Source organism: Rhopilema esculentum, chromosome 17 (genome assembly GCF_057945365.1).
Source record: "Rhopilema esculentum isolate cy_ngs chromosome 17, ASM5794536v1, whole genome shotgun sequence".
NCBI classification, from domain to species: Eukaryota; Metazoa; Cnidaria; class Scyphozoa; order Rhizostomeae; family Rhizostomatidae; genus Rhopilema; species Rhopilema esculentum.
In genome coordinates this window covers 3,000,827-3,013,295 of record NC_142831.1, presented here as the reverse complement: position 1 = coordinate 3,013,295, position 12,469 = coordinate 3,000,827, and positions in this window count along the sequence as shown.

Here is a 12,469-nt window from a genome sequence, read left to right as displayed (position 1 = left end):
TTAAGTGGATGCTTATGTTAGTTTCTGTTACTTTATAAAGGAGAAATTATGCTCTTTAAGCAAATTTCATAGTTACACTTTCTTCCACTAAACAAGAATTGTGTTACAAAAATTTGGAATTTTATTGGTTTAGCTACTAAAGTATGAAAACTGGAGTATACATTAAATGCTACATAGGACTCCACTGGAATTTCATGTCCTTTTTTTAGTTGCTTAGAGTTGTTTATCTGTCCCCTATTGTATTATCTTCACTCTATTCCTCATGTCTAGAGATTCAAAGCCTCTTATTGCCTGTATCTTAGTCTTTATCCTCGGATTGTGAGGGCTACAGCTGTGAAAAGGAACACAAACAGCTGAGAAGAATACGGCATATGCTTGCAAATGGTTTCTCCCATGTTCGTGTTTCTTTGCCTAGTTGACAATTTTTATAATTGACTTAATTGGATGGGGAAAATTGACTTAAGACGATATGTCGAGTATATCATTAGAATTTCTTAACAAAGTTTAAGCTAATATTACTAAAACATATGATTTGATATCTAATATGATGAGGTGCTGAAGATGTAACGCAAGGCCACGTCCTTTCTTCATTGCTGTTTATTCCAGATTGAATTTAAGGGCGTTCAGAGTGTAAAGATGTCGAATCAAATTTAATGCCGTCTCCGCATGTTATTAGCCTTGTATGCGTAACGCCTTGTATAATCGGTTGCACTCTTTTGAGGCATTGAGGAACAGGTGTAGCAAAGTCCAACACAGTAAATCTGAAATCTCGTAAAACAATCAAAGGCTATTGTTTAGCCATCAGCCGGATTCGCTTGCGGTTATCAGAAACAAATGACACTTGGTATGCAAAATATCAAATCTCTTGTAGTATCTGGGTCGAACAGTTGTCTGCAAACAACAAGCAAAGAAAGACAACTGGATTCAGATTCGCATTTGTTATTCGCGTTCTTTTGTTTGCCTCTGTATCATGCTGAGGTCATCTTATCTGCTTTCGAAGGGCACGTGTCAATGGTTAGAATTGATAAGAAGTATTCAAAACGTTGTTTTCATTCTGTTTGAATTATTCAGAGAAAATACCATTTTGACCCTTAATTATACAGTTTGTTACGACAATAGTTTCTCTGCATTCATTTCATTATGAACTGATAAGAAACCGAGTTCTAATTATCGACATCTTTTTTAGACATAAGAGGATAATCAACTCATTTGTTCTGAAATGGCGATAAACAGTTTCGGTAGAAAGAGGCCAAGCCCTCCATTATCCTTGACTTGTTAACAAATGTTAATCAAGTATTGAACGTGAAATGGCATAGAAGGATCTCTGCAAGAATAATCATCATAAAATGTTGATCTCTATCGCAATCACCATCGTTGTCTTCTTTATCATCATCGTTCTACGCACTAGTAAAAAAGTATGGCTGAAAGCTAACTTGCCTAGCAAGTCATTCAAGAGAGCCCGCCCTGTGCAATAATTTCATAAATTTTGTAATTTGTTATCAAGAACAACATTGCCAAGTACCCAGCCAACATAAATCGCCATTGGAATGTGTTAATTCTAAAAGGGGATAACGAAAATTGAAGATTTGTAGAGAAGCGTTTAATATTTGATCTTGCTCAAATATATTTCCTTTGCTACTTGGTTTGCGCAATTTTTGCTAGCCGAAGCGGCGATGTTTTGCTTCGCCGATATATCTGATTTAGGGCTATCCCCAACGTAACCATGAAAGGATTTTGAAGATTAGTCACAAACGAATTTTCTTCATCGCGATTGTCCACAACTGTGATCAACTCGGATGAAAAATCGAGGAAACGATTTAATATTGATTCGCAAGACAAATAAGATTTGATGATGACCGTGCCGATTTGAGCACGTTACTTTAATAATTCATGTACCCTTCCAATAGTTATTGTTATCTCCCGAGCTCGGTTTTTATGCAGAGGTTTTGAACAAGCACCTGCTGTAGCCTCCTATACTCAACGGCTGCATTATGTGCTGTTTTCAAAGAATCATTATAGTCGAAACAGAGTTTTGACGGAATCCATGTGAGAAACCAGTCATAACGTTAGCGCTTTTGTTTTGTTGCCAGTTTGACTGTGAAGTTACTTTAATTTGAAGTGGGCTCAATCATAAACCGTCGTATACCCTTATCCATTCATCTAAATAGGAGGTGGGGAGTTTCTAAAGGGCGGGGTCACTTTGATTGAGCTCTTCAAGAAAACAGCACATATGTTTGGAGACTAACATGCAAGGATAGTCTCGCCACGAGGGCTGCTCAAAAAGACACTGGTAGTAAACCATTGAATATAGTTGCCTGAATAATAGGGCAGACATATACAAAATATAACTTAACCAACCCCCTCCCCCTAAAAGTCACTACAAAAATATTAGAGTTGATCTTGATTCTTCAGTACCACTATACACAATTTTCTTGATAAAATCAAAGTACTTAAGCCATCCAGTATTCTTGTCACGGAAAAAGAATCGTATAATTTTGACTACTTTCTAGAGATTGGAAAAAGTTACAAGCATCAACATTCCTGGTGATAGGCCTCAATAACTTCGATCAGATTATCTACTGTCCGTTCAGTAGTGGTGGGGGGTTGAAGGTGGGTTGTGGTTGCTGGAGAGTTGCTGAGGCGCATGCCTCCCTTCTATGATCAAATTCTTCTGCACAATTTTTTCACAGGTAGAGACTTTTGGAATAACTTCAACATATTTGTCTAAGCTTGCATGTCGGTAATTGTAAGCAGGAAGACAAAGTAAATTCCCTCTACAAATAAATGCCCGGTTTATCTATACTAGGTTCATTTACAATGCCACATATTTTTGCAGGCTTTTTGACTGAGAGAACTTGTATTTTGAAAGACCTTGATTTTTGCACCCTTAAAAAACTTTCGAGAACTAATGAAAATTATTCTACCAGTGTAAGTAGACTTCACTTTCGAAATTTAGACAAAACTAAAGGTAGATTTTTTGCAGCATAATAATTTTAGTTTCTCACAGGAGAGTAAAAGAGACAATACTTCACAGCTTATCGCTTATTGCAAGGATATCCCAACCTAAGAAGATGGTGGAAATTATAGGGGCATTGGGGGCCAGCTTCATTCTAATTCCCAAATAACTTTGGGAGCATGTCCATAACATTTCATTCTGATCAAGACGAAAATAAGTTTGTTGAACGATATTTTCAACCTAATCAAGCGACTCAAAAACTGTACAGCACTTTCCCAATCACTAAAAAAGCTCAATTTTCACACAGGTTAGGGATTGATTAAGTTTTTTATGATTTTTCTCTATGATTGGTGCACTACCCTGACAAATGATTATATAATCCTTTCAATTGCGTATTTTCAGGTCCTTTCTGAGTTATATTTTTGCAGTCGGAGCCTTTTTTGCTGTTACTTTTCTTTTTCGGTTACGTGGAACATTCTCGGCAAGTTTGCCATTTACGGAGAGATTCTTTATTTTCACACGGATAGCAACGATGGCTTGCGATTAAAGGGAAGCCCATGAGAAGATTCTCAAGGGAATGATTGCCTTACGTTCTGTCAACGAATTAGTCAGATGCTTCTGGACAAAAGTCGAGTTTGCTTATCTATGAATTAATGAAGCTAAAAAAAATTTGACTAGAAAGAAACAAATTGGACAACTTATGCGTGCAAGCTTCGACACATCTCTGATTCTCCTAGGGAAAATGCAACTTGCTTCGGTCGTTATCCTATTGAGAATCTTGCCGGAATACATGATACTCGCAAGAAATATAGTAAAAAAAGCAGCGAGCGTCTCTCATCAAGCCATCTCTTTGATAGAAGCTCATTGCAGAGAGAAGGAAAAAACTTGGTTTTTTAAAAATCTGTTTCTAAGGATAGTGAGTGAAGAACATTTTCAGGGTCTCCGATGCACATTTGAAAGTAGGGGGAGGCCAAGGGAAAATTAAAGTTCCGTAACAAAAAATTTGCAAAAAATAAATATTATTTTTCGAAAAGGTTGATTGGCCATGCCTCCCGACCCCCTGTCGTCGGAGCCCCGGACATTTCTTTTGTTGACTGCAGCATTTTGGGGGAAGAACGTTTTTTCTGGTAGAAAAATCTAAATCCTCAATATTACAGTTAATAAATCTTGCAATAAACGTTTACGTACAAATAAAACTGCTATAAAACAAACAAAAAGCTGAGTAACAAATGAAGATATGACATAAAAGACGTTTCACTATTGCAAAAAGTAAAAGGTACAATCCCTGTTTAAAGTCTTGGAACACTAACATCAGTTTTCAAGGCAATTTCGGTCATTTTCCTCTTCTCTTAAGAAAAATGCTGGTTTTTGATGAAGATGTGTTGGTAATGCTATTGTTCGTATGCTATTTATGACATTTCTCGAACTACCTATATTGTTCTGGAAAGAAATGGAGGTGAAAATGTAAAAATTTGATAGGTATAAAGGTTTGGAATAGTAATCTGAATGGCAACACCAGTTGTTTCTATTGCTATTGCAATACTGAAAATTATCAAACAGTTTGTACTACTGCCCTCTAAAGAAAATTGTTTTTCAAACTAAACCGGAAATTTCAGCTGCAAGAGGTGCTGGCTAGTTTTTTTATCATTTTTCCAGGTCACATGCAACAAATAGAAAACCAAACTGTGAGAAAACCAAATTTAGAAGAAAGCCGTTTAAAACATTTCTTAATCTCTTAAAAATAAGACCTTTTTCACTAAGGGGGCTATTTTATACCCTGGCTGCTAAAGTCTCTATTTTTTAGTCTATGAAATGTAGTTCGAAACTAGTCACAAAAAAATGTTTGCCTCCGCAGCCGTCTACAATACTTATCCCCGGATCCATGAGGCTCTTGTACTAACTGGGATAGTTAGTTTATGGCTAAGGTAACCCGGGGTAGTTATTTTATGGCTTTTGGATAAGTGAAGCAGGTCAGGGCCCCAGTAACTACGTCAAGTTACTCCCCGAAAATCACGTTTGCCTTTGGCGAAGATCCTTTTGTTTCGGAGGAAAATTTTATTCAGAATTAAAAGGATTCAGGTGCATCACCACAAAGAGAGTTGTGAAAGACTGTGAGTAGTCTTTTAAATGCCTTGCTTTTTAGTCGTTGAGGCGTCTTTGATTGAATTTCGGGAATTTCAGGGCTGAAATCTTTTAGATTATGATTATAGGAAGTGTAATAAAGTGGCTAAAAAATCAAAGACTAGAGCCCACGCTATCGTTGCATAAAGTTTTATGGATTTTTGTTTTGTTGTTAGCGCTGTGATGGCCTAAGCACACTTGTCTTTCCTCGAGTAACTCTGTAACCAGTTCATAAAAACTATAGAAAATATGGTCTTTAGACGTCTGTTTTTGGAGCAAAAGCCCCTGGCTTGATGCTTATAAGACATTTACTATATGCAGAGATTAATGGCACACCGAACTACCTTTATTAAAAAGCTTATATAGAAAATCAAGAAACTACCATGGCTTTTAAAACGTATTTACCAATTTCATCAAAAAATGTTTTCTTCTAGAGATTTAATCCTTCAAAATGTCCTCTCATGCTGAAATACACTAGTTCTTATCATCTGGACAGAGCTTAGCATTCTACCTGATTGAATTAATACCAGTGAATATTGCATTTCAGGTGAAGCTCTTGGTGGGAACATACGGGGCGCGGTCTATTGCATATTGAACTTTACGTGAGAAATGTTCTGACAACGATGCACAAGTTCTCAGGCAGATTTGCTTTCATGCACTGAGCATGGCAGGAATTTGAGCTCAGAGGATTCAGTAAGAGGCGAGAGGAAAAACACAATGTCCGATACATGGTTTTGATAGTGGGAACTTAGCGGCTGAGCTGTGGGAAAACTTATGATCTCACAATGTATATATTACTTCTGATTGTATTAGGATAACAGACATTCAATATTTGCCTATGAAAGAAAAGAATACGCAACTGATTGCTTAAGATTACATGTCAGTTTCTTCTCTAGTAATCAATACCATAAGATCACTACATATATGTGGTACTTTCTGATATAGTATAGCTAGATTTTTGCGTAAAGGTATCGACATAAGGATGAGCGCGTACGCAAAAGAAGCATTATATGTAAATCAATTCAGATAAAACATGCTTCGGTGTTATAATCCATCTGTGTTCAACAAATCTATGAAATATCTCTAAAAAATGAACGTAATGTGCCCCATCTATGAAATTAACTGCTTTTTACTTATGAGATTTTTCAAAATGATTCTTTCTATCCATTCCGAAAGGAAAACCGTAATTGCGGTGTATCATAACTTCGCCAAAAGGAATAACTTAGATAGTATTTGAAAATCATGCAATATAACAATATTTGAAGAGCGAGGACGCATTACAAGCACAATTATAGAAGGTACTACGTTATATCCAATGCATACAACTCTTGCTTTATGGGCATGTCTAAATCAAAAAGTTAACAAATGAAATTTCATTGCATTTGGCAAGCGGTATTGTCAAAAACTCAGTAACTGAAATATTTGCTGGTCTCCTCATTCTCTCTTGCAAGAAACTTCAGCTAGAAATGAAGCCTTTTGACAGCGAGGAAAAACAACATACTGTTAAAGCTAAGAAATATCAGTAAGGCTGGAGCGGTTTATCCGAGCTTCTACGCTGAAAATATCCAAAATCTTAAATCAAGCAGTTTTAGCTACAAGCAAAAGTAGCACATAGAATTGGTCTTTTTTGCGCTTCATCTTTAGCCTTTGAATATATCTTAGGGGAAACAACAAATAAGTTAATGTGCACTTTTGATAGAAGCCGTGGTCTATGCTGCAAAATAAAGACTTTAAACAGTAAAGGTGTATTAAAATGCTGTTGGAGATACCTTGCAAAAATTGTTATTGTTTGCTTCAAACTACTGCCTTGGGTTAAACTGGCCAAATAGCAGCTTTGGAGACTATGCTAGTGAATAATGGAAGTGCAATGAACTATGGGACACGTTTTGAAGTCAATCAATGATTTTTCTTGGGCAAATCTAAAAAATTTTGGTCATATAAAGCGATCAAAATTAGGTCTCTCGAAGATATGCGTAAAAGGAATGGATCAAGGTAGAAGACATAGAGGTAACCCAGCCAAGAGATGGCGAGATTATATGAACGAATCGACCAGCTTAAGCATCAACCAACTCAACACTGCATTACAAAATAGAAAATATTGGAAAAACTAAGCTATGTTGGTGCGCAATCTGCAGAAGTCGGAGACAGCGAACCATGATGAAATTTATATGAGATAGTTCAACTGCCAAAAAGCTGTATGTAAAAAATATTAAAGAAAAGTTTGTCTGGGATTCAAAGCAAGCCACTTCTGTTGTAAAATTGATTCTATTTTCCCTAAAACCAGGACTGTTTTATTTCAACACACAATGGCTTATCTATTAAAAGGGGTTTGTGAGGATTGCCAAGATTAAAGCTCTTTAATGCCCCTGTGTTCTTAATTCTTACGCTAAAGCAAACATTGAATCCAGCTGAAGAGGAGGATTTAGAAAATGAGTGATGTTAAGAATAAAATTCACTTAGAGGACTGTAAACTGAAGTGCGAGCACTTGTGAAGGTCGCTTGCTTGCTTTTGTTGTTGAATATCTCAATAGGTATTAGTTCAGATAACCCATGTGCATATTCGTGGGAGATTTACCGAGATCTTATTGCCAGATCTGCTAAGTCTATCTAAACTATTGTTTGTAAAGAAATCGGTCTTTCTTACTTCGTTCGATATTCTTGGATACGCGTGCAAGGCCGGCCCGTTTTCACGCGCGTTCTCTGATGCGGCAACGAGGCTGTGGCCCATTGTCTGCAGAATGGATAAATTCGCACGGCTTAAAGTGCCGATAGCGAAGAAAAACCTTCGGTTTTATTGCGATTAGTTGGATAATTTCACTAAAGAATCTAGCACGGTGTAAAATCTTTTCTTGGTTTTCAAAGAAATCCATTGATTGTGGTAGTTTTGCTAGTTTCAGTTTAAAAGAAAACTTCACCAGCCTTTTTCAAATTCACTACAAATTATTGTGCGCGAATGGAATTTTTAAATAAAAGAACCGTTGATTTTAGTCGCGTAATTTGTACTTACAAACGTAATCGATAGAGAAAAACATATATTTAGTTCAGATTTCTTTCTGAAATTTTAGATCTCAGAAATTTAGAAGTGATCAACAGCGAAGGAGATTTAAACCATTGCTCAAAAGCACTTTATAGGATTCTGGGTTCCATCAAAACTGAATGTAACTTCTAGGGCCAAGAAAATTACTTTCCATTAAAATCTTTTAGTTTAAACTTCCAATCTGTAGGCTGGCATATTTTCAAATGTTTTAGAACTAGCAAAGCCTTCTCTACTTTTACGCTTCTTTTTCTCTACATGTTTCTAATGCACATTGATTCTAGGCGAATCTAAAAAATGGCATAAAGTTATTTGTGTTACAGATACAGATTTTTAGTAGCCGCTTTAAGGCCATAAACATTGCATCTGGTGAACAGTGAAACATGTCTGTTTGAAATGAATCCTACGTTGAAAATATACATATTTATCTTATTCATATTTTCTCCACAGTATTTTTGTCTCATTAGATCCGACAATTTTAATAAGGTTTAGCCTACATTCCGCCTAGTGCAAATAAAATACATAGATTTGAAAACAACAAGAACTGAACTCGTGTATTCTAGAAATACAAAACATATTTGACTTCATTTCACTCTAGAGTCTATTTTGATAAATACTACTTTCCGTGAGTGAAGTCTAGAAAGTATTACGATGTTTTTCTTTTCGTCAATTAAGCAAAACAACCATTCATTTTGCCGCAGCATGATACAATCTATTTATAATTGGAGCGCAGTCTTGCATTTAAAAGATACAATTTAAAACGTAAAATATGAAGTTGCAAGCTACTCTTTTCTTTTGCTTTATTCTTGTGCTTAGTAGCAGGTGTATTTTTACTTAATAAGATCCTAAAAAATATGACCCACCATTACCTAATGCATTTTAATCAATTTTAGAAGAATTATGCCGACCAAGATCATGCAGGAATACATATCATGAATGCAGATTCTTAGAACAACAAATGTGAATTGAAATAAACTCAAGTTAAGAGAAATGGACGAGGAAGAAAGGAAGAAAAAGGAGTAACCCCAAGCAAAATCAAGACTAAACATGTTTATGATTGCATAGTTAGAAGCTATATTTTCCTTCAAGAGTGCATTTTATGATTACACCAAAGATCAACTCGTCGAAATTAAAAACAACTTCACAACATAACAGAACAGAAGAATTTTCGGCATAAAAACATACTCGGATGAAAGGAGAGAGGAGGAATGGAAGTATCTGCATTTTTACTCCCATGTTTACAAAACAGAACATTTTTTTTTGTTTATGCATACAACAATATACAATGAGCACAATATAGAAAACGCTACCACAGGGAACATGGAAGTGCATCACAACCCGGTGGCCTTTAAATAGGTAACTACAATCCTCTTGAAGTCTGTCCCAAAATACATGCAGAATGATGCAGGTTGAAGATTAAGATGTTGGAAAATAGAATACACACAGTCAATTGAATACAGTTGTTGGAAAATCTATATCTAAACTATACCCAAAATACTATAAGGAGTATGAGAAAGTAACTAGGGAGGAAAATTTCCTAGAGGTATGTGGGTGACGCGTCGTGTATAAAACCAAGGGGCCTCGCAAGCTTTTCTCAGGGCTTTAAGCAGTGAAATTTGGGCATTTGCGAGAAAATAATTTGGACATTTGCGAGAAAATAATTTGGGATAAAGAGCTCCTTCGTAACTTAGATGCAGTTACGGAGTTTACGTTGCTACGTCAAGTAATCTTAACCTAGTAAAGACATGGACAGGCAAAATTTATTTTTCATCGTTATCTTGTCGCTTTATGTTGAGAAGAATACAATTTTTTCACAATAGGCATGTTGCCGTTTGTTATACGACGCAATTGCAATTGATAATGACAGAAATGTAAGTCCCACGCTTTTGGCGTCTAGCCACATGTTTCCACCGCTACAGCGACACCTCTAATATCACTTCTTGTGTAAGCGTTCATGTACATATATTTTACAGCTCTATAAGTAACAGTTTACCTTCCATGCTTGACTTTTCAATAGGCGAGGATTCAATAATGCCACAGTTCTCACCTCAGATTTTACACGCGCCCTGTACAATGGCTCATTTGTTGTTTTCCTTTAGGCTGAAATGTTTTTGTTTTATAACTGTTTGTTGCTGTTATGACAATGTCCGATTGTTCTTTGCATTGCAGACTAAAGACGCGTGCTCTCATAATCTTAAAGTAATTCATTAACACCTCTGTAACAATGACAAAATGATAAATTCTAACGATCGATACATTAGTACGAATAATGGAATTAATAGTTGGTGCTTATTCGTAGCAAGGTACTGCAATGTAGTAAAGGATTCTAACTTTCTTGTACGCGCGAAAGCCGGTGTTTTCAAAGTAGCTTATGTAAATGCTTTAGAATTTGAAGACACAATTTGTTTGCAGACACATTCGTTACATGTGTCCACTTTCAAGCAAAACTTTGCACCAATTGCACCGTTGACTATTTGGAACCAACGTCTATCATACCTTTATTCATCTACGCATCCAGTTCTACTTTCTTGGATATCACTATCTAGGAACAAAGAGACGTATCCCTGTTTTTGGACGAATACCGGCAAAACTTAAGACTGGCCGTCTACCAAGAGCTATTCCCACCTCTAATTATGTCTACAGCTGATTCTATCTTGGATCTGTCTTTTTAAAACTCAAAGGAGGGCATTCGCAAAATATTTATCTCTTCCTTGAAAAACCTCCCAATAATATTCCAAGCAGGTTAAATAATCTAAACCTAGGCCATTTTGTCATTAACAGCCAATGCCTTCGTCAATTAATTGCCTTCATCAACCTAATTTAACCTATCAGAAAGCTTACCGTAAACCTTCAAAATATCAACGAAGCCATTAAACAAATATTTCCTAACGTCCTTTAACTGTAACCTTTCGGAAGCAAAAATCTTCATTTCCTAAAAATCTTTAGTATATCAAAAATCATAAATTGAGTATTTTAAAACTAGCACGAAATGTTGTGTGTTGTGTGTCAAAAAATATCCTGGATTGTCAGTTTCATACGTAAAATGTGCTATACTCTTCAAGTGTCCAAAGTACATTTAGCCTGTGCTCTTAAACAGTTTCTTATCGTTATATACAATAAAGATTTATGCCTATATTGGTCTCTAATCTAGCTAGAATTGTGCATCAAAACACAATATCAAATAAGCCTTTTTTCGCATGAGGAAGATAATTTCATGCCTAGAGGCGTCTTCATAAGATATCTCAAATGGGATGCTTCTTGCCACGATAGTTGAAACTGTAAAAAGGAAATGATTTACTGTTTGTCAAAGGACTTTGCAAAGACTTTGCACTTCACAGGGCCTATTTGACTCTCAATATTCCTTCAAAAGCCAAAGTAAACAGACTGTGCGATCGATTATATGCAATGTCAATTTTCAAAGTCCGCATCTGTATTTTCACAGAAAAAGAACCTCTTTCATGAATCGGTATAGACTATCAAAGAGAACATTCGTAAACATGCTTGTAATCGCCAGCCTGGCGAAAACGAACACCTCAAATGTTGTTTACCTTCATGTGATAAATTCTTTGATATTCTAGAAAAAAGTTATCATGGGTTGGCCGGTTCAAAGTTATGATTACTGTCTAGGCGCCGAATAAAAACAAGGATGTGCGTTTGAAGCTTCTGTTTCATTAAGGAAACCTTTCTGCAGATATCATCCAGACTTTACTCATTCAGGAAATATAGCTGTTTAGCATTTAGCAAGCAAGATGACTTTATATAGGCAAGGTTGATTTATCATACAAAATCTTTGAAAATGCATGAAGCTTTTACAAAAGTTTTTTTCGGATTTTAACTATGTTTGCAAATCTTCCAACCACTTATAGACGACCCTGACTGCAATCGTCGTGCATGTTGCCACACTACATATTACAGTGTTGACTCATATATGCAAGATATTTTTAAAAGTTCCTTTTAAAGCTAGCATCACCAGAACGATTAGATTCCTTCAAGCATTAACCAACATAGCTGTTACTGAGACTATATACAAAGTGAGGTCTGTTTTCCTTTCCACTTTTACCTTGTATACATTAGAATTCTTTACAAAACATCAATTTGTGAAATAGAACGATTCTATGGGACATAGAAGAAGTTCCAATTTGCTGAACAGTAACAAAGGAGATGCAAGTGTAGCTATAAGAAGCCTTATAGAAAATGAAAAGCTTCACATTTCATAATGATGGACATGGATGGCAAATTCCAATTTTTTCCCAACAACATGAATGCTCACGATTAGCAATCCCTGTGTCACCTATATCGACTTCAATTTCCAATGAGGTTTAATAGCTCTACTTATTGCTTCCATGGTAAGCAATACA